Source organism: Oreochromis aureus, linkage group 20 (assembly GCF_013358895.1).
Source record: "Oreochromis aureus strain Israel breed Guangdong linkage group 20, ZZ_aureus, whole genome shotgun sequence".
NCBI lineage: Eukaryota > Metazoa > Chordata > Actinopteri > Cichliformes > Cichlidae > Oreochromis > Oreochromis aureus.
Window position 1 is genome coordinate 33,482,423 of NC_052961.1, and position 20,726 is coordinate 33,503,148.

Consider the following 20,726-nt stretch of genomic DNA (forward strand, 5'->3'; position numbering starts at 1 on the left):
GAATTCTGTTTTATACCCCTCCTAATTCACTTGCATAATTCTAGTTAATGGGCCACTGTAGGACAACCAACTCTGGCCCTAATTTATCGTAGTAAGTTTAGGCTATCAGTTCGCTGTTTACCTCATTTGTCAATGTTTTCACATCTACTACCATAAAGGAGGCTGCAAAATTTTGTGAAAGGAGTCTAATACAAGGCGTCAGTGAAGCTCACTTCTGTCTGATCACATTGATAATGAGGTGAGTTGTTGAGGATACCCTGAACTTTTCACTTGGTAAGTGTTGCTGTTTTTGATGCTGTTAGCTGCTCTTAGCTGCCATTAGTTAAATTTTCCTTGGAGTGGATCTAACATTGTTTGGCTCTTAGCAAATAAACTCTCAAAAAAATGTGACAATGTAATCAGCCTTTAGTCAGAGGAAAACATTAGCTGGTATAATGTTAGCTTTTAACCAGCTCTTGTTGTTTAGCTAGCTCGTTGTCAGCTGCCCAGAGAGGAAAGGGTGTCATGTCTAATCTGATAACAATGAGTATGAAAGTATTGTGAATAAATAAGCATATCTATCCATGTTTTTGTGTGTTAGAGCCCTGAATTGAGTTCATAATATGAGCCTTGAGGTGAGGAGCTAGAAGATGAGGTGAGAATGGGGAAAGAGAGAGCAGTGGTGGTGGAGGAGGCAAAAGATATAATGAGAAAGAAATGCTGAAAGTACATATATTCAAATTTTGAATGGTCATACATAGGTTGAAAGAGGTACTTGTCATCTCAAAATTAAAAGTAACTTATAAGACGTACTGCATGTGTGGCCACTCTCTAGTTACCTACAAAAGGATCAGGCAGAAAAGAACAATGTCCATTTCAGTCATTGTATTCAAGATGTCAGGCAACACGGGGGTTTCCACAAATCGCGCCTGCTCCTGTGTATTTTCAGCAGATTAATTCTTTTTAAGAGTACATCAGTTTGTTAGAATATCTAAATACACACTAATCAGTGTATATTTATGAGAAGAATATGTTTATTTATATCAAAAACCTCAAGGTGACCATACAATATGAGAAAGAAACCCGAACAATCAGACGACCCTCTAAGAGCAAGCACTTGGCGATAGTGGGAAGAAAAATCTCCCTTTTTACAGGAAGAAACCTTTGGCAGAACCAGGCTCAAGGTAGACGCAGCCATCTACTGTGACTGGTTGGGGGTGAGGAGAAAGAAAGGGAGCAAAAACAGAAAGGAAAATTAAAGCTGCAAGCAGCGATATGAGGGCCCTCGCACCCCATTGCGTCGAGCCAAGCCCAACACCTAAAACCAGCGCTTCTGATCTGATGTCACATTGATGGAATTCATGCATTTAACTACCAGCTAATATTTTATCTCATTCAACCATTATTATAGTCATCCCACTAGGTGGCGCTCTAACCATTACTGACAAATGGCATAACAAACATTTCCGTGCTCGAGTCTCATCATGCTTGCGACCTTTGGGAGAGATTGGACATTGTGTTTTTGAGTGACAGCAGATTACTGCTTTTTGGAGAGTGATTGAAACTCCATGTGCCGACACGACCACCCCGTTTCCCTGAACGTAAAAAGCTTCGCAATTTAACATCACAACGGTCTTTAGATTCCACACACAGGAGATCGTGTCAGTCTGATGAAATCCCTTGGAGGAGTTCGTCACAGAACGGTGCCTGAAAATTGGGGAAAATGTCGCCAAAATTACACATTCATTTTAAAATGGCTGACTTCCTGTTGGATTTGGGATATTGCTCCAAGAGACTTTTTTGTACATCTTGATATCTCCTATAAGCTCACCAGGTTTCAGACTCATAGATAAAACACAGAGCAGGGGCTGTTGTTTTGAAATTTTGTAGGGGGCGCTGTGGAGCCATTATGCACTATTCAATGAAAATGATCACATAACCAGAAAGCCCTCATCACATTGGAGGTGTGCGCCAAATTTCAAGACTTCCTAAAGTTTCCAAGCCCCTCAAAATCCGCTTCATCTTTCATGGTGAACTGCGTTGCCACCAGGGTGCGCCGTTCAGTTTAAAGTCACAATTTTCACACAGAAGCATCACGAGGGACTGATTGTGATATTCACCGCTTTTGAGGTGGCCATGATGAACCTGTGAAAATCAGTACAACAAAATGAAAGATATGACATTTCCTGTTGCCACTAGGTGGCGCTCTACGTCTTCCTGACAATGGGCATATCAATCTGTTCAGGGCGGGTCTGACATCATCCCTGTAAAATCTGGTACTGATCAGACTGGATTTCATTGAGTTACACTAATTTGTTTCTTCATGGCGAGACATCAATGTTCGCCATGCTGCAGGGGTCACACCCTCTGACGAAAAGTCACAGTTTTCTCTGTAACCCAAGACCAACTCCTTAAGGCTTTCCTGGAGAAATTTGAGGCTGCAGATGTCATCGATCACAATACTGTACCCCAAAGTGTAAAACATGACATTTCCTGTTGCCACTAGGTGGCGCTGTCCCTCATGTCAAATATGGCAGTTGAAATATGTTCAGGGCTGGAGCCTTATCATATGTGTGCTCTTTGGTCCAGGTCGGACCATGTATGACAGAATGAGAGGCAATAAGATTTTCATGGCGAGTCATCGAAATTCGCCGTGGCGCCACGGGCTCACACTATCGCGAAAACTCAAAAGCTCCGCAATTTAACATGGCCCAGGTGTGTAGTTGACACTGACCAAAGATGAAGCTTATACGACCAAATCCCAAGGAGGAGTTCGAAAAAGTTCGAGGCATGGAAATGGCAAAATTAGAGCCAAAATGTCACCTTCAATCCAAAATGGCGGACTTCCTGTTGGGTTTGCGTCAATGGTCCCATAGACTTTTTTGTTCGTCTTGGCATGATACACATGTGTGCCAGATTTCATACATGTAGCTCAAACGATGTGTTCGTAGGGCTGCATTTAACAAGGCATAGGTGGCGCTACAGAGCCATTTCCAAATGCTCATATGTAAAACCATTAAAATACAAAATTTTTCACCAGACCTGGCATGTGTGCAAAATTTCAAGAGTTTTTGAGCATGTTTAGGCCCTCAAAAAGGCCCTTGTTTTGCCTGAATAATAATAATAATAATTAAAGCTGCAAGCAGCGATATGAGGGCCCTCGCACCCCAGCACGTCGAGCCAAGCCCAACACCTAAAACCAGCGCTTCCGATCTGATGTCACATTGATGGAATTCTTGCATTTAACCACCAGCTAACATTTCATCTCATTCAATCATGATTATAGTCATCCCACTAGGTGGCGCTCTAACCATTACTGACAAATGGTATAACAAACATTTCCGAGCTCGAGTCTCATCACGCTTGCGACCTTTGGGAGAGATTGGACATTGTATTTTTGAGTGACAGCAGATTACTGCTTTTGGCTTAGTGATTGAAACTCCACGTGCCGACACGACCACCCCGCTTCCCTGAACGTAAAAGCTTCGCAATTTAACATCACAAGGGTCTTTAGATTCCACACACTGGAGATTGCGGCAATATGATGAAATCCCTTGGAGGAGTTCGTCAAAGAACGGTGCCTGAAAAAAACGGAAAATGTCGCCAAGATTACACATTAATTTTAAAATGGCTGACTTCCTGTTGGATTTGGGATATTGCTCCAAGAGACATTTTTGTACGTCTTGATATCCTCCATAAGCTTACCAGGTTTCAGTCTCATAGATAAAACACAGAGCAGGGGCTGTTGTTTTGAAAATTTGTAGGGGCGCTGTGGAGCCATTTTGCGCTAATCAATGAAAATGATCACATAATAAGATACCCCTCATCACATTGGAGGTGTGCGCCAAATTAGAAGACTTTTCAAACTTTCCAAGCCCCTCAAAAGCCATTTCAATGGTCATGGTGAACTGGGTTACCACCAGGGTGCGCCGTTCAGTTTAAAGTCACAATTTTCTCACTGAAGCATCATGAGGGACTGATGGCTATATTCACCGCTTTTCAGGTGGCCACGATGAACCTGTGAAAATCAGTACAACAAAATGAAAGACATGACATTTCCTGTTCCCACTAGGTGGCGCTCTACGTATTCCTGTCAATGGGCACATCAATCTGTTCAGGGCGGGTCTGAAATCATGCCTGTAAAGTCTGGTACGGATCAGATTGGATTTCATTGAGTTACATTAATTTGTTTCTTCATGGCGAGACATCAATGTTCGCCATGCTGCTGGGGTCACACCCTTTCGCGAAAACTCACAGTTTTCACTGTAACCCAAGTCCAACTCCTTAAGGCTTTCCTGGAGAAATTTGAGGCTGCAAATGTCACCCATAACAATACTGTACTCCAAAGTGTAAAACATGACATTTCCTGTTCCCACTAGGTGGCGCTGTCCCTGGTGTCAAATATGGCAGTTGAAATATGTTCAGGGGTGGACCCTTATCATATGTGTGCTCTTTGGTCCACGTCGGACCATGTATGACAGAATGAGAGACAATAAGATTTTCATGGCGAGTCATCGAAATTCGCCGTGGCGCCACGGGCTCACCGTATATCCGAAAACTCAAAAGCTCCGCAATTTAACATGGCCCAGGTGTGTAGTTGACACTGACCAAATATGAAGCTTATATAATCAAACCCCAAGGAGGAGTTCGCAAAAGTTCGAGGCATGGAAATGGCAAAATTAGAGCCAAAATGTCACCTTCACTTCCAAATGGCGGACTTCCTGTTGGGTTTGCGTCAATGGGCCCACAGACTTTTTTGTTCGTCTTGGCATGATACACATGTGTGCCAGATTTCATACATGTAGCTCAAACGATGTGTTCGTAGGGCTGCATTAAACAAGGGATAGGTGGCGCTCTAGAGCCATTTCCCAGTGCTCATAAGTAAAACCAATAAAATACAAAATTTTTCACCAGACCTGGCATGTGTGCAAAATTTCAAGAGTTTTGAGCATGTTAAAGCCCTCAAAAAGGCCCTTGTTTTGCCTGAATAATAATAATAATAATAATAATTAAAGCTGCAAGCAGCGTTATGAGGGCCCTCGCACCCCGGCACGTCGGGCCACGCCCAACACCTACAACCAGCACGTCCGATCTGATGTCACATTGATGGAATTCATGCCTAGAACCACCAGCTAACGATCATCATCTCATTCAATCATTATTATAGTCGTCCCACTAGGTGGCGCTCTAACCATTACTGACAAATGGGATAACAAACATTTCCGACCTTGAGTCTCATCACGCCTGCGAACTTTGGGAGAGATTGGACATTGTGTTTTTGAGTGACAGCAGATTACTGCTTTTTGGCGAGGGATTGAAACTCCACGTGCCGCCATGGCCACCCCGTTTCTCTGAACGTAAAAAGCTTCGCAATTTAACATCACAAAGGTCTTTAGATTCCACACACAGGAGATCGGGTTAATCTGATGAAATCCCTTGGAGGAGTTCGTCAAAGTATGAGGTCTGAAAAGAGGCGAAAAAGTGGCTAAAAGTACACCTTAATTTTAAAATGGCTGACTTCCTGTTGGATTTGGGATATTGCTCCAAGAGACTTTTTTGTACATCTTGATATCCTCCATAAGCTTACCAGGTTTCAGACTTATAAATAAAACACAGAGCAGGGGCTGATGTTTTGAAATTTTGTAGGGGGCGCTGTGGAGCCATTTTGCACTATTCAAGGAAAATGATCACATAACAACAAAGCCCTCATCACATTGGAGGTTTGGGCCAAATTCCAAGACTTTTTAAAATTTCCAAGCCCCTCAAAAGCCACTTCGTCTTTCATGGCGAACCGCGTTGCCACCAGAGTGCACCGTTCAGTTTAAAGTCACAATTTTCGCACAGGAGCATCATGAGGGACTGATGGTGATACTCACCACTTTTGAGGTGGCCACGATGAACCTGTGAAAATCAGTACAACAAAATGAAAGACATGACATTTCCTGGTGCCACTAGGTGGCGCTCTACGTATTCCTGACAATGGGCATATCAATCTGTTCAGGGCGGGTCTGACATCATCCCTGTAAAATCTGGTTCTGATCAGATTGGATTTCATTGAGTTACACTAATTTGTTTCTTCATGACGAGACCTCAATGTTCGCCATGCTGCTGGGGTCACACCCTTCAGCGAAAACTCACAGTTTTCTGTGTAACCCAAGACCAACTCCTTAAGGCTTTCCTGGAGAAATTTGAGGCTGCAGATGTCACCCATTACAATACTGTACCCCAAAGTGTAAAACATGACATTTCCTGTTCCCACTAGGTGGCGCTGTCCCTGGTGTCAAATATGGCAGTTGAAATATGTTCAGGGTGGAGCCTTATCATATGTGTCCACTTTGGTCAAGGTCGGACAATGTATGACAGAACGAGAGGCAATAAGATTTTCATGGCGAGTCATCGAAATTCGCCGTGGCGCCACGGCCTCACAGTAACCCGAAAACTCAAAAGCTCCGCAATTTAACATGGCCCAGGTGTGTAGTTGGCACTGACCAAATATGAAGCTTAAACAATGAAATCCCAAGGAGGAGTTCGAAAAGTTCGAGGCATGGAAATGGCAAAATTAGAGCCAAAATGTCACCTTCACTTCCAAATGGCGGACTTCCTGTTGGGTTTGCATCAATGGGCCCACAGACTTTTTTGTTCGTCTTGGCATGATACACATGTGTGCCAAATTTCATACATGTAGCTCAAATGATGTGTTCGTAGGGCTGCATTTAACAAGGCATAGGTGGCGCTACAGAGCCATTTCCCAATGCTCATATGTAAAACCATTAAAATACAAAATTTTTCACCAGACCTGGCATGTGTGCAAAATTTCATGAGTTTTTGAGCATGTTAAAGCCCTCAAAAAGGCCATTCATTTCAATGAAAAAAAATAATAATAATAATAATAATAATAATAATAAACAGAGCAGATACAATAGGGCCTTCGCACTCGAAGTGCTCGGGCCCTAATAATAATAATAATAATAATAAACAGAGCAGATACAATAGGGCCTTCGCACTCGAAGTGCTCGGGCCGTAATAAACGGAGCAGATACAATAGGGCCTTCGCACTCTCAGTGCTCGGGCCCTAATTAAAGCTGCAAGCAGCGATAGGAGGGCCCTCGCACCCCCGGCACGTCGAGCCAAGCCCAACACCTAAAACCAGCGCTTCCGATCTGATGTCACATTGATGGAATTCATGCATTTAACCACCAGCTAAAATTTCATCTCATTCAACCATTATTATAGTCGTCCCACTAGGTGGCGCTCTAACCATTACTGACAAATGGCATAACAAACATTTCCGAACTCGAGTCTCATCACGCCTGCGACCTTTGGGAGAGATTGGACATTGTGTTTTTGAGCGACAGCAGGTTACTGCTTTGTGGCGAGTGATTGAAACTCCACGTGCCGCCATGACCACCCCGTTTCCCTGAACGTAAAAAGCTTCGCAATTTAACATCACAAAGGTCTTTAGATTCCACACACAGGAGATCGCGTAAATCTAATGAAATCCCTTGGAGGAGTTCGTCAAAGTATGAGGCCTGAAAAGAGGGAAAATGTCGCCAAATTTACACATTAATTTTAAAATGGCTGACTTCCTGTTGGATTTGGGATATTGCTCCAAGAGACTTTTTTGTACATCTTGATATCTCCAATAAGCTTGCCAGGTTTCAAACTCATACATAAAACACAGAGCAGGGGCTGTTGTTTTGAAATTTTTGTAGGGGCGCTGTGGAGCCATTTTGCGCTCTTCAAGGAAAATGAACATATAAAAAGAAATCCCTCATCACATTAGAGGTGTGCGCCAAATTTCAAGACTTTTAAACTTTTCAAGCCCCTCAAAAGCCACTTCATCTTTCATGGTGAACTGCGCTGCCACCAGGGTGCGCCGTTCAGTTTATAGTCACAATTTTCTCACTGAAGCATCAAGAGGGACTGATGGTGATATTCACCACTTTTGAGGTGGCCACGATGAACCTGTGAAAATCAGTACAACAAAATGAAAGACATGACATTTCCTGGTGCCACTAGGTGGCGCTCTACGTATTCCTGACAATGGGCATACCAATCTGTTCAGGGCGGGTCTGACATCATCCCTGTAAAATCTGGTACTGATCACATTGGATTTCATTGAGTTACACTAATTTGTTTCTTCATGGCGAGACCTCAATGTTCGCCATGCTGCTGGGGTCACACCCTTCAGCGAAAACTCACAGTTTTCTCTGTTACCCAAGACCAACTCCTTAAGGCTTTCCTGGAGAAATTTGAGGCTGCAGATGTCACCCATTACAATACTGTACCCCAAAGTGTAAAACATGACATTTCCTGTTCCCACTAGGTGGCGCTGTCCCTGGTGTCAAATATGGCAGTTGAAATATGTTCAGGGTGGAGCCTTATCATATGTGTCCACTTTGGTCAAGGTCGGACAATGTATGACAGAACGAGAGGCAATAAGATTTTCATGGCGAGTCATCGAAATTCGCCGTGGCGCCACGGCCTCACAGTAACCCGAAAACTCAAAAGCTCCGCAATTTAACATGGCCCAGGTGTGTAGTTGACACTGACCAAATATGAAGCTTGTAACGATGAAATTCCAATGAGGAGTTCGCAAAAGTTCGAGGCATGGAAATGGCAAAATTAGAGCCAAAATGTCACCTTCACTTCCAAATGGCGGACTTCCTGTTGGGTTTAGGACATGGCCATAATAGACTTTTATGTGCGTCTCCGAACGTTAGATATGTGTTCGAGTTTTATACATGTAGGTCATACCCATCTCGGGGCTCGCGTTTCTCATTTTTCTAGGTGGCGCTACTGAGCCAATTTTCCCTGGACATGTCTCACGGACATTAAAATACGTAAATTTTCACCAGACCTGACGCGTCTGCAAAATTTCATGAGTTTTCGAGCATGTTTAGGCCCTCAAAAGGCCGATTCATTTGCCGAAATAATAATAATAATAATAATAATAATAATAATAATAATAATAATAATAATAATAATAATAATAAGAAACAGAGCAGATACAATAGGGCCTTCGCACTTTTGTGCTCGGGCCCTAATAATAATAATAATAATAATAATAATAATAAGAAACGGAGCAGATACAATAGGGCCTTCGCACTCTCAGTGCTCGGGCCCTAATAATAAGAAACGGAGCAGATACAATAGGGCCTTCGCACTCTCGGTGCTCGGGCCCTAATAATAATAATAATAATTAAAGCTGCAAGCAGCGATATGAGGGCCCTCGCACCCCCGGCGCGTCGAGCCAAGCCCAACACCTAAAACCAGCGCTTCCGATCTGATGTCACATTGATGGAATTCATGCATTTATCCACCAGCTAAAATTTCATCTCATTCAACCATTATTATAGTCGTCCCACTAGGTGGCGCTCTAACCATTACTGACAAATGGCATAACAAACATTTCCGAGCTCGAGTCTCATCACGCCTGCGACCTTTGGGAGAGATTGGACATTGTGTTTTTGAGCGACAGCAGGTTACTGCTTTTTGGCGAGGGATTGAAACTCCACGTGCCGCCATGACCCGAAAACTCAAAAGCTCCGCAATTTAACATGGCCCAGGTGTGTAGTTGACACTGACCAAATATGAAGCTTATGCAATCAAATCCCAAGGAGGAGTTCGCAAAAGTTCGAGGCATGGAAATGGCAAAATTAGAGCCAAAATGTCACGTTCACTTCCAAATGGCGGACTTCCTGTTGGGTTGAGGACATGGCCATAATAGACTTTTTTGTGCGTCTCCGAACGTTAGATATGTGTTCCGAGTTTCATACATGTAGGTCATACCCATCTCGGGGGCTCGCGTTTCCCATTTTTCTAGGTGGCGCTACTGAGCCAATTTTCCCTGGACATGTCTACGGACATTAAAATACGTAAATTTTCACCAGACCTGACGCGTGTGCAAAATTTCATGAGTTTTTGAGCATGTTTAGGCCCTCAAAAGGCCGATTCATTTGCCGTAATAATAATAATAATAATAATTAAAGCTGCAAGCAGCGTTATGAGGGCCCTCGCACCCTGGCACGTCGGGCCAAGCCCAACACCTACAACCAGCACGTCCGATCTGATGTCACATTGATGGAATTCATGCCTAGAACCACCAGCTAACGATTCATCTCATTCAATCATTATTATAGTCGTCCCACTAGGTGGCGCTCTAACCATTACTGACAAATGGTATAACAAACATTTCCGAGCTCGAGTCTCATCACGCTTGCGACATTTGGGAGAGATTAGACATTGTGTTTTTGAGTGATAGCCGATTACTGCTTTTTGGCGAGTGATTGAAACTCCACGTGCCGACACGACCACCCCGTTTCACTGAACGTAAAAAGCTTCGCAATTTAACATCACAAAGGTCTTTGGATTCCACGCACTGGAGATTGGTTCAATATGATGAAATCCCTTGGAGGAGTTCGTCAAAGTATGAGGCCTGAAAAGAGGGGAAATTGTCGCCAAAATTACACATTAATTTTAAAACGGCTGACTTCCTGTTGGATTTGGGATATTGCTCCAAGAGACTTTTTTGTACATCTTGATATCTTCCATAAGCTTACCAGGTTTCAGACTCATACATAAAACCCAGAGCAGGGGCTGTTGTTTTGAATATTTGTAGGGGGCGCTGTGGAGCCATTTTGCACTATTCAATGAAAATGATCAGATAACAAGATAGCCCTCATCACATTGGAGGGGTGCGCCCAATTTGAAGACTTATCAAACTTCCCAAGCCCCTCAAAAGCCACTTCAATGATCATGGTGAACTGCGTTGCCACCAGGGTGCGCTGTTCAGTTTAAAGTCACAATTTTCTCACTGAAGCATCATGAGGGACTGATGCTGATATTCACCGCTTTTGAAATGGCCACGATGAACCTGTGAAAATCAGTACAACAAAGTGAAAGACATGACATTTCCTGTTGCCACTAGGTGGCGCTCTGCGTATTCCTGACAATGGGCACATCAATCTGTTCAGGGCGGGTCTGATATCATGCCTGTAAAGTCTGGTTCTGATCAGACTGGATTTCATTGAGTTATACTAATTTGTTTCTTCATGGCGAGACATCAATGTTCGCCATTCTGCAGGGGTCACACCCTCGCGCGAAAACTCACAGTTTTCACTGTAACCCAAGACCAACTCCTTAAGGCTTTCCTGGAGAAATTTGAGGCTGCAGATGTCACCCATCACAATACTGTACCCCAAAGTGTAAAACATGACATTTCCTGTTCCCACTAGGTGGCGCTGTCTCTAATGTCAAATATGGCAGTTGAAATATGTTCAGGGGTGGAGCCTTATCATATCTGTGCGCTTTGGTCCAGGTCAGACCATGTATGACAGAATGAGAGACAATAGGATTTTCATGGCGAGCCATCGAAATTCGCCGTGGCACCACGGCTTCACCGTATCGTGAAAACTCAAAAGCTCTGCAATTTAACATGGCCCAGGTGTGTAGTTGAAACTGACCAAATATGAAGCTTATACGACCAAATCCCAAGGAGGAGTTCGAAAAAGTTCGAGGCATGGAAATGGCAAAATTAGAGCCAAAATGTCACCTTCACTTGCAAATGGCGGACTTCCTGTTGGGTTTGCATCAATGGGCCCACTGACTTTTTTGTTCGTCTTGGCATGGTACACATGTGTGCCAGATTTCATACATGTAGCTCAAACGATGTGTTCGTAGGGCTGCATTTAACAGGGCATAGGTGGCGTTCTAGAGCCATTTCCCAGTGCTCATATGTGAAACCATTAAAATACAAAATTTTTCACCAGACCTGACATGTGTGCAAAATTTCATGAGTTTTGGAGCATGTTAAAGCCCTCAAAAAGGCAATTCATTTCGGTAAAAAATAATAATAATAATAATAATTAAAGCTGCAAGCAGCGATATGAGGGCCCTCGCACCCCCGGCGCGTCGAGCCAAGCCCAACACCTAAAACCAGCGCTTCCGATCTGATGTCACATTGATGGAATTCATGCATTTAACCACCAGCTAAAATTTCATCTCATTCAACCATTATTATAGTCGTCCCACTAGGTGGCGCTCTAACCATTACTGACAAATGGCATAACAAACATTTCCGAGCTCGAGTCTCATCACGCCTGCGACCTTTGGGAGAGATTGGACATTGTGTTTTTGAGCGACAGCAGGTTACTGCTTTTGGCGAGTGATTGAAACTCCACGTGCCGCCATGACCACCCCATTTCCCTGAACGTAAAAAGCTTCGCAATTTAACATCACAAAGGTCTTTAGATTCCACACACAGGAGATCGCGTAAATCTAATGAAATCCCTTGGAGGAGTTCGTCAAAGTATGAGGCCTGAAAAGAGGGGAAAATGTCGCCAAATTTACACATTAATTTTAAAATGGCTGACTTCCTGTTGGATTTGGGATATTGCTCCAAGAGACTTTTTGTACATCTTGATATCTCCAATAAGCTTGCCAGGTTTCAAACTCATACATAAAACACAGAGCAGGGGCTGTTGTTTTGAAATTTTGTAGGGGGCGCTGTAGAGCCATTTTGCGCTGTTCAAGGAAAATGAACATATAAAAGAAATCCCTCATCACATTAGAGGTGTGCGCCAAATTTCAAGACTTTTAAACTTTTCAAGCCCCTCAAAAGCCACTTCATCTTTCATGGTGAACTGCGCTGCCACCAGGGTGCGCCGTTCAGTTTATAGTCACAATTTTCTCACTGAAGCATCAAGAGGGACTGATGGTGATATTCACCGCTTTTGAGGTGGCCACGATGAACCTGTGAAAATCAGTACAACAAAATGAAAGACATGACATTTCCTGGTGCCACTAGGTGGCGCTCTACGTATTCCTGACAATGGGCATATCAATCTGTTCAGAGCGGGTCTGACATCATCCCTGTAAAATTTGGTACTGATCAGATTGGATTTCATTGAGTTACACTAATTTGTTTCTTCATGGCGAGACCTCAATGTTCGCCATGCTGCTGGGGTCACACCCTTCAGCGAAAACTCACAGTTTTCTCTGTAACCCAAGACCAACTCCTTAAGGCTTTCCTGGAGAAATTTGAGGCTGCAGATGTCACCCATTACAATACTGTACCCCAAAGTGTAAAACATGACATTTCCTGTTCCCACTAGGTGGCGCTGTACCTGATGTCAAATATGGCAGTTGAAATATGTTCAGGGGTGGAGCCTTATCATATGTGTCCACTTTGGTCAAGGTCGGACAATGTATGACAGAACGAGAGGCAATAAGATTTTCATGGCGAGTCATCGAAATTCGCCGTGGCGCCACGGCCTCACAGTAACCCGAAAACTCAAAAGCTCCGCAATTTAACATGGCCCAGGTGTGTAGTTGACACTGACCAAATATGAAGCTTGTACGATGAAATTCCAATGAGGAGTTCGCAAAAGTTCGAGGCATGGAAATGGCAAAATTAGAGCCAAAATGTCACCTTCACTTCCAAATGGCGGACTTCCTGTTGGGTTTAGGACATGGCCATAATAGACTTTTATGTGCGTCTCCGAACGTTAGATATGTGTTCCGAGTTTTATACATGTAGGTCATACCCATCTCGGGGCTCGCATTTCTCATTTTTCTAGGTGGCGCTACTGAGCCAATTTTCCCTGGACATGTCCTACGGACATTAAAATACGTAAATTTTCACCAGACCTGACGCGTGTGCAAAATTTCATGAGTTTTCGAGCATGTTTAGGCCCTCAAAAGGCCGATTCATTTGCCGAAATAATAATAATAATAATAATAATAATAATAATAATAATAATAATAATAATTAAAGCTGCAAGCAGCGTTATGAGGGCCCTCGCACACCTGGCGCTTCGAGCCACGCCCAACTCCTACAACCAGTACGTCCGATCTGATGTCAGATTGATGGAATTCATGCATTTAACCACCAGCTAACATTTCATCTCATTCAATCATGATAATTAGTCGTCCCACTAGGTGGCGCTCTATCCATTACTGACGAATGGCATAAAAACATTTCAGAGCTCGAGTCTCATCATGCCTGCCACCTTTGGGAAAGACTGGACATTGTGTCTTTGAGTGATAGCAGATTACTGCTTTTTGGCGAGTGATTGAAACTCCACGTGCCGCCATGACCACCCCGTTTCCCTGAACGTAAAAAGCTTCGCAATTTAACATCACAAAGGTCTTTAGATTCCACACACAGGAGATCGCGGCAATGTGATGAAATCCCTTGGAGGAGTTCGTCAAAGAACGGTGCCTGAAAAGAGGTGAAAATGTCGCCAAAATTACACATTCATTTTAAAATGGCTGACTTCCTGTTGGATTTGGGATATTGCTCCAAAGAGACTTTTTTGTACATCTTGATATCTCCCATAAGCTTACCAGGTTTCAGACTCATAGATAAAACACAGAGCAGGGGCTGTTGTTTTGAAATTTTGTAGGGGGCGCTGTGGAGCCATTTTGCACTATTCAAGGAAAGTGATCACATAACAAGAAAGCCCTCATCACATTGGAGGTGTGCGCCAAATTTTAAGACTTCTTAAACTTTCCAAGCCCCTCAAAATCCACTTCATCTTTCATGGTGAACTGCGTTGCCACCAGGGTGCGCCGTTCAGTTTAAAGTCACAATTTTCGCACTGAAGCATCACGATGGACTGATGGAAACATTCACCGCTTTTGAGGATGCCACGATAAACCTGTGAAAATCAGTACAACAAAATGAAAGACATGACATTTCCTGTTGCCACTAGGTGGCGCTCTGCATATTCCTGACAATGGGCACATCAATCTGTTCAGGGCGAGTCTGACATCATCCCTGTTAAGTCTAGTACTGATCAGATTGGATTTCATTGAGTTATATTAACTTGTTTCTTCATGGCGAGACATCAACGTTCGCCATGCTGCTGGGGTCACACCCTTTCGTGAAAAGTCACAGTTTTCACTGTAACCCAAGACCAACTCCTTAAGGCTTTCCTGGAGAAATTTGAGGCTGCAGATGTCACCCATCACAATACTGTACTCCAAAGTGTAAAACATGACACTTCCTGTTCCCACTAGGTGGCGCTGTACCTGATGTCAAATATGGCAGTTTAAATATGTTCAGGGTGGAGCCTTATCATATGTGTGCTCTTTGGTGCACGGCGGACAATGTATGAGGGAATGAGAGGCAATAAGATTTTCATGGCGAGTCATCGAATTCGCCGTGGCGCCACGTCCTCACCGTATCACGAAAACTCAAAAGCTCCGCAATTTAACATGGCCCAGGTGTGTAGTTGGCACTGTCCAAACATGAAGTTTGTATGACAAAATCCCAAGGAGGAGTTCGCGAAAGTACAAGGCATGGAAATGGTAAAATCAGAGTCAAAATGTGACCTTCAATCCAAAATGGCGGACTTCCTGTTAGGTTTGCGTCAATGGGCCCATTGACTTTTTGTTCGTCTTGGCATGATACATACGTGTACCAGATTTCATGTACATGTAGCTCAAACCATGTGGTCGTAGGGCTGCATTTTATAAGGCATAGGTGGCGCTCTAGAGCAATTTTCCAATGCTCATATGTAAAACCATTAAAATACGAAATTTTTCACCAGACCTGATGCGTGTGCAAAATTTCATGAGTTTTTGAGCATGTTAAAGCCCTCAAAAAGGCAATTCATTTCAATGAAAAATAATAATAATAATAATAATAATAATAATAATAATAATTAAAGCTGCAAGCAGCGATATGAGGGCCCTCGCGCACGCGGCGTCGAGCCACGCCCAACACGTACAACCAGCGCTTCCGATCTGATGTCACATTGATGGAATTCATGCATTTAACCACCAGCTAAAATTTCATCTCATTCAACCATTATTATAGTCGTCCCACTAGGTGGCGCTCTAACCATTACTGACAAATGGCATAACAAACATTTCCGAGCTCGAGTCTCATCACGCCTGCGACCTTTGGGAGAGATTGGACATTGTGTTTTTGAGCGACAGCAGGTTACTGCTTTTTGGCGAGTGATTGAAACTCCACGTGCCGCCATGACCACCCCGTTTCCCTGAACGTAAAAGCTTCGCAATTTAACATCACCAAGGTCTTTAGATTCCACACACAGGAGATCGCGTAAATCTAATGAAATCCCTTGGAGGAGTTCGTCAAAGTATGAGGCCTGAAAGAGGGGAAAATGTCGCCAAATTTACACATTGATTTTAAAATGGCTGACTTCCTGTTGGATTTGGGATATTGCTCCAAGAGACTTTTTGTACATCTTGATATCTCCAATAAGCTTGCCAGGTTTCAACCTCATACATAAAACACAGAGCAGGGGCTGTTGTTTTGAAATTTTGTAGGGGGCGCTGTGGAGCCATTTTGCGCTGTTCAAGGAAAATGAACATATAAAAGAAATCCCTCATCACATTAGAGGTGTGCGCCAATTTTCAAGACTTTTAAACTTTCCAAGCCCCTCAAAAGCCACTTCATTGGTCATGGTGAACCATGATGCCACCAGGGTGCGCCGTTCAGTTTAAAGTCACAATTTTCTCACTGAAGCATCACGAGGGACTGATGTTAATATTCACCGCTTTTGAGGTGGCCACGATGAACCTGTGAAAATCAGTACAACAAAATGAAAGACATGACATTTCCTGTTGCCACTAGGTGGCGCTCTACGTATTCCTGACAATGGGCATATCAATCTGTTCAGGGCGGGTCTGACATCATCCCTGTAAAATCTGGTACTGATCAGATTGGATTTCATTGAGTTACACTAATTTGTTTCTTCATGGCGAGACCTCAATGTTCGCCATGCAGCTGGGGTCACACCCTTCAGCGAAAACTCACAGTTTTCTCTGTAACCCAAGACCAACTCCTTAAGGCTTTCCTGGAGAAATTTGAGGCTGCAGATGTCACCCATTACAATACTGTACCCCAAAGTGTAAAACATGACATTTCCTGTTCCCACTAGGTGGCGCTGTCCCTGATGTCAAATATGGCAGTTGAAATATGTTCAGGGGTGGAGCCTTATCATATGTGTCCACTTTGGTCAAGGTCGGACAATGTATGACAGAACGAGAGGCAATAAGATTTTCATGGCGAGTCATCGAAATTCGCCGTGGCGCCACGACCTCACAGTAACCCGAAAACTCAAAAGCTCCGCAATTTAACATGGCCCAGGTGTGTAGTTGAGACTGACCAAATATGAAGCTTGTACGATGAAATTCCAATGAGGAGTTCGCAAAAGTTCGAGGCATGGAAATGGCAAAATTAGAGCCAAAATGTCACCTTCACTTCCAAATGGCGGACTTCCTGTTGGGTTTAGGACATGGCCATAATAGACTTTTATGTGCGTCTCCGAACGTTAGATATGTGTTCGAGTTTTATACATGTAGGTCATACCCATCTCGGGGCTCGCGTTTCTCATTTTTCTAGGTGGCGCTACTGAGCCAATTTCCCTGGACATGTCTACGGACATTAAAATACGTAAATTTTCACCAGACCTGACGAGTCTGCAAAATTTCATGAGTTTTCGAGCATGTTTAGGCCCTCAAAAGGCCGATTCATTTGCCGAAATAATAATAATAATAATAATAATAATAATAATAATAATAATAATAATAATAATAATAATAATAATAATAATAATAAGAAACAGAGCAGATACAATAGGGCCTTCGCACTTTTGTGCTCGGGCCCTAATAATAATAATAATAAACAGAGCAGATACAATAGGGCCTTCGCACTCTCGGTGCTCGGGCCCTAATAATAATAAGAAACAGAGCAGATACAATAGGGCCTTCGCACTTTTGTGCTCGGGCCCTAATTAAAGCTGCAAGCAGCGATATGAGGGCCCTCGCACCCCAAGCGTCGAGCCAAGCCCAACACCTAAAACCAGCGCTTCTGATCTGATGTCACATTGATGGAATTCATGCATTTAACCACCAGCTAAAATTTCATCTCATTCAACCATTATTATAGTCGTCCCACTAGGTGGCGCTCTAACCATTACTGACAAATGGCATAACAAACATTTCCGAGCTCGAGTCTTATCACGCCTGCGACCTTTGGGAGAGATTGGACATTGTGTTTTTGAGCGACAGCAGGTTACTGCTTTTTGGCAAGTGATTGAAACTCCACGTGCCGCCATGACCACCCTGTTTCCCTGAACGTAAAAGCTTCGCAATTTAACATCACAAAGGTCTTTAGATTCCACACACAGGAGATCGCGTAAATCTAATGAAATCCCTTGGAGGAGTTCGTCAAAGTATGAGGCCTGAAAAGAGGGGAAAATGTCGCCAAATTTACACCTTAATTTTAAAATGGCTGACTTCCTGTTGGATTTGGGATATTGCTCCAAGAGACTTTTTGTACATCTTGATATCTCCAATAAGCTTGCCAGGTTTCAAACTCATACATAAAACACAGAGCAGGGGCTGTTGTTTTGAAATTTTGTAGGGGGCGCTGTGGAGCCATTTTGCGCTATTCAAGGAAAATGAACATATAAAAGAAATCCCTCATCACATTAGAGGTGTGCGCCAAATTTCAAGACTTTTAAACTTTTCAAGCCCCTCAAAAGCCACTTCATCTTTCATGGTGAACTGCGTTGCCACCAGGGTGCGCCGTTCAGTTTATAGTCACAATTTTCTCACTGAAGCATCAAGAGGGACTGATGGTGATATTCACCGCTTTTGAGGTGGCCACGATGAACCTGTGAAAATCAGTACAACAAAATGAAAGACATGACATTTCCTGGTGCCACTAGGTGGCGCTCTACGTATTCCTGACAATGGGCATATCAATCTGTTCAGGGCGGGTCTGACATCATCCCTGTAAAATCTGGTACTGATCACATTGGATTTCATTGAGTTACACTAATTTGTTTCTTCATGGCGAGACCTCAATGTTCGCCATGCTGCTGGGGTCACACCCTTCAGCGAAAACTCACAGTTTTCTCTGTAACCCAAGACCAACTCCTTAAGGCTTTCCTGGAGAAATTTGAGGCTGCAGATGTCACCCATTACAATACTGTACCCCAAAGTGTAAAACATGACATTTCCTGTTCCCACTAGGTGGCGCTGTCCCTGATGTCAAATATGGCAGTTGAAATATGTTCAGGGTGGAGCCTTATCATATGTGTCCACTTTGGTCAAGGTCGGACAATGTATGACAGAACGAGAGGCAATAAGATTTTCATGGCAAGTCATCGAAATTCGCCGTGGCGCCACGGCCTCACCGTATCCCGAAAACTCAAAAGCTCCGCAATTTAACATGGCCCAGGTGTGTAGTTGACACTGACCAAATATGAAGCTTGTACAATGAAATTCCAATGAGGAGTTCGAAAAAGTTCGAGGCATGGAAATGGCAAAATTAGAGCCAAAATGTCACCTTCACTTCCAAATGGCGGACTTCCTGTTGGGTTTAGGACATGGCCATAATAGACTTTTTCTGCGTCTCCGAACGTTAGATATGTGTTCGAGTTTTATACATGTAGGTCATACCCATCTCGGGGCTCGCGTTTCTCATTTTTCTAGGTGGCGCTACTGAGCCAATTTTCCCTGGACATGTCTCACGGACATTAAAATACGTAAATTTTCACCAGACCTGACGCGTGTGCAAAATTTCATGAGTTTTTGAGCATGTTTAGGCCCTCAAAAGGCCGATTCATTTGCCGAAATAATAATAATAATAATAATAATAATAATAATAATAATAATAATAATAATAATAATTAAAGCTGCAAGCAGCGATATGAGGGCCCTCGCACCCCGACGCGTCGAGCCAAGCCCAACACCTAAAACCAGCGCTTCCGATCTGATGTCACATTGATGGAATTCATGCATTTAACCACCAGCTAACATTTCATCTCATTCAACCATTATTATAGTCGTCCCACTAGGTGGCGCTCTAACCATTACTGACAAATGGCATAACAAACATTTCCAAGCTCGAGTCTCATCACGCCTGCGACCTTTGGGAGAGATTGGACATTGTGTTTTTGAGCGACAGCAGGTTACTGCTTTTGGCGAGTGATTGAAACTCCACGTGCCGCCATGACCACCCCGTTTCCCTGAACGTAAAAGCTTCGCAATTTAACATCACAAAGGTCTTTAGATTCCACACACAGGAGATCGCGTAAATCTAATGAAATCCCTTGGAGGAGTTTGTCAAAGTATGAGGCCTGAAAAGAGGGGAAAATGTCGCCAAATTTACACATTAATTTTAAAATGGCTGACTTCCTGTTGGATTTGGGATATTGCTCCAAGAGACTTTTTGTACATCTTGATATCTCCAATAAGCTTGCCAGGTTTCAAACTCATACATAAAACACAGAGCAGGGGCTGTTGTTTTGAAATTTTGTAGGGGCGCTGTGGAGCCATTTTGCGCTCTTCAAGGAAAATGAACATATAAAAGAAATCCCTCATCACATTAGAGGTGTGCGCCAAATTTCAAGACTTTTAAACTTTTCAAGCCCCTCAAAAGCCACTTCATCTTTCATGGTGAACTGCGTTGCCACCAGGGTGCGCCGTTCAGTTTATAGTCACAATTTTCTCACTGAAGCATCAAGATGGACTGATGGTGATATTCACCGCTTTTGAGGTGGCCACGATGAACCTGTGAAAATCAGTACAACAAAATGAAAGACATGACATTTCCTGGTGCCACTAGGTGGCGCTCTACGTATTCTGACAATGGGCATATCAATCTGTTCAGGGCAGGTCTGACATCATCCCTGTAAAATCTGGTACTGATCAGATTGGATTTCATTGAGTTACACTAATTTGTTTCTTCATGGCGAGAC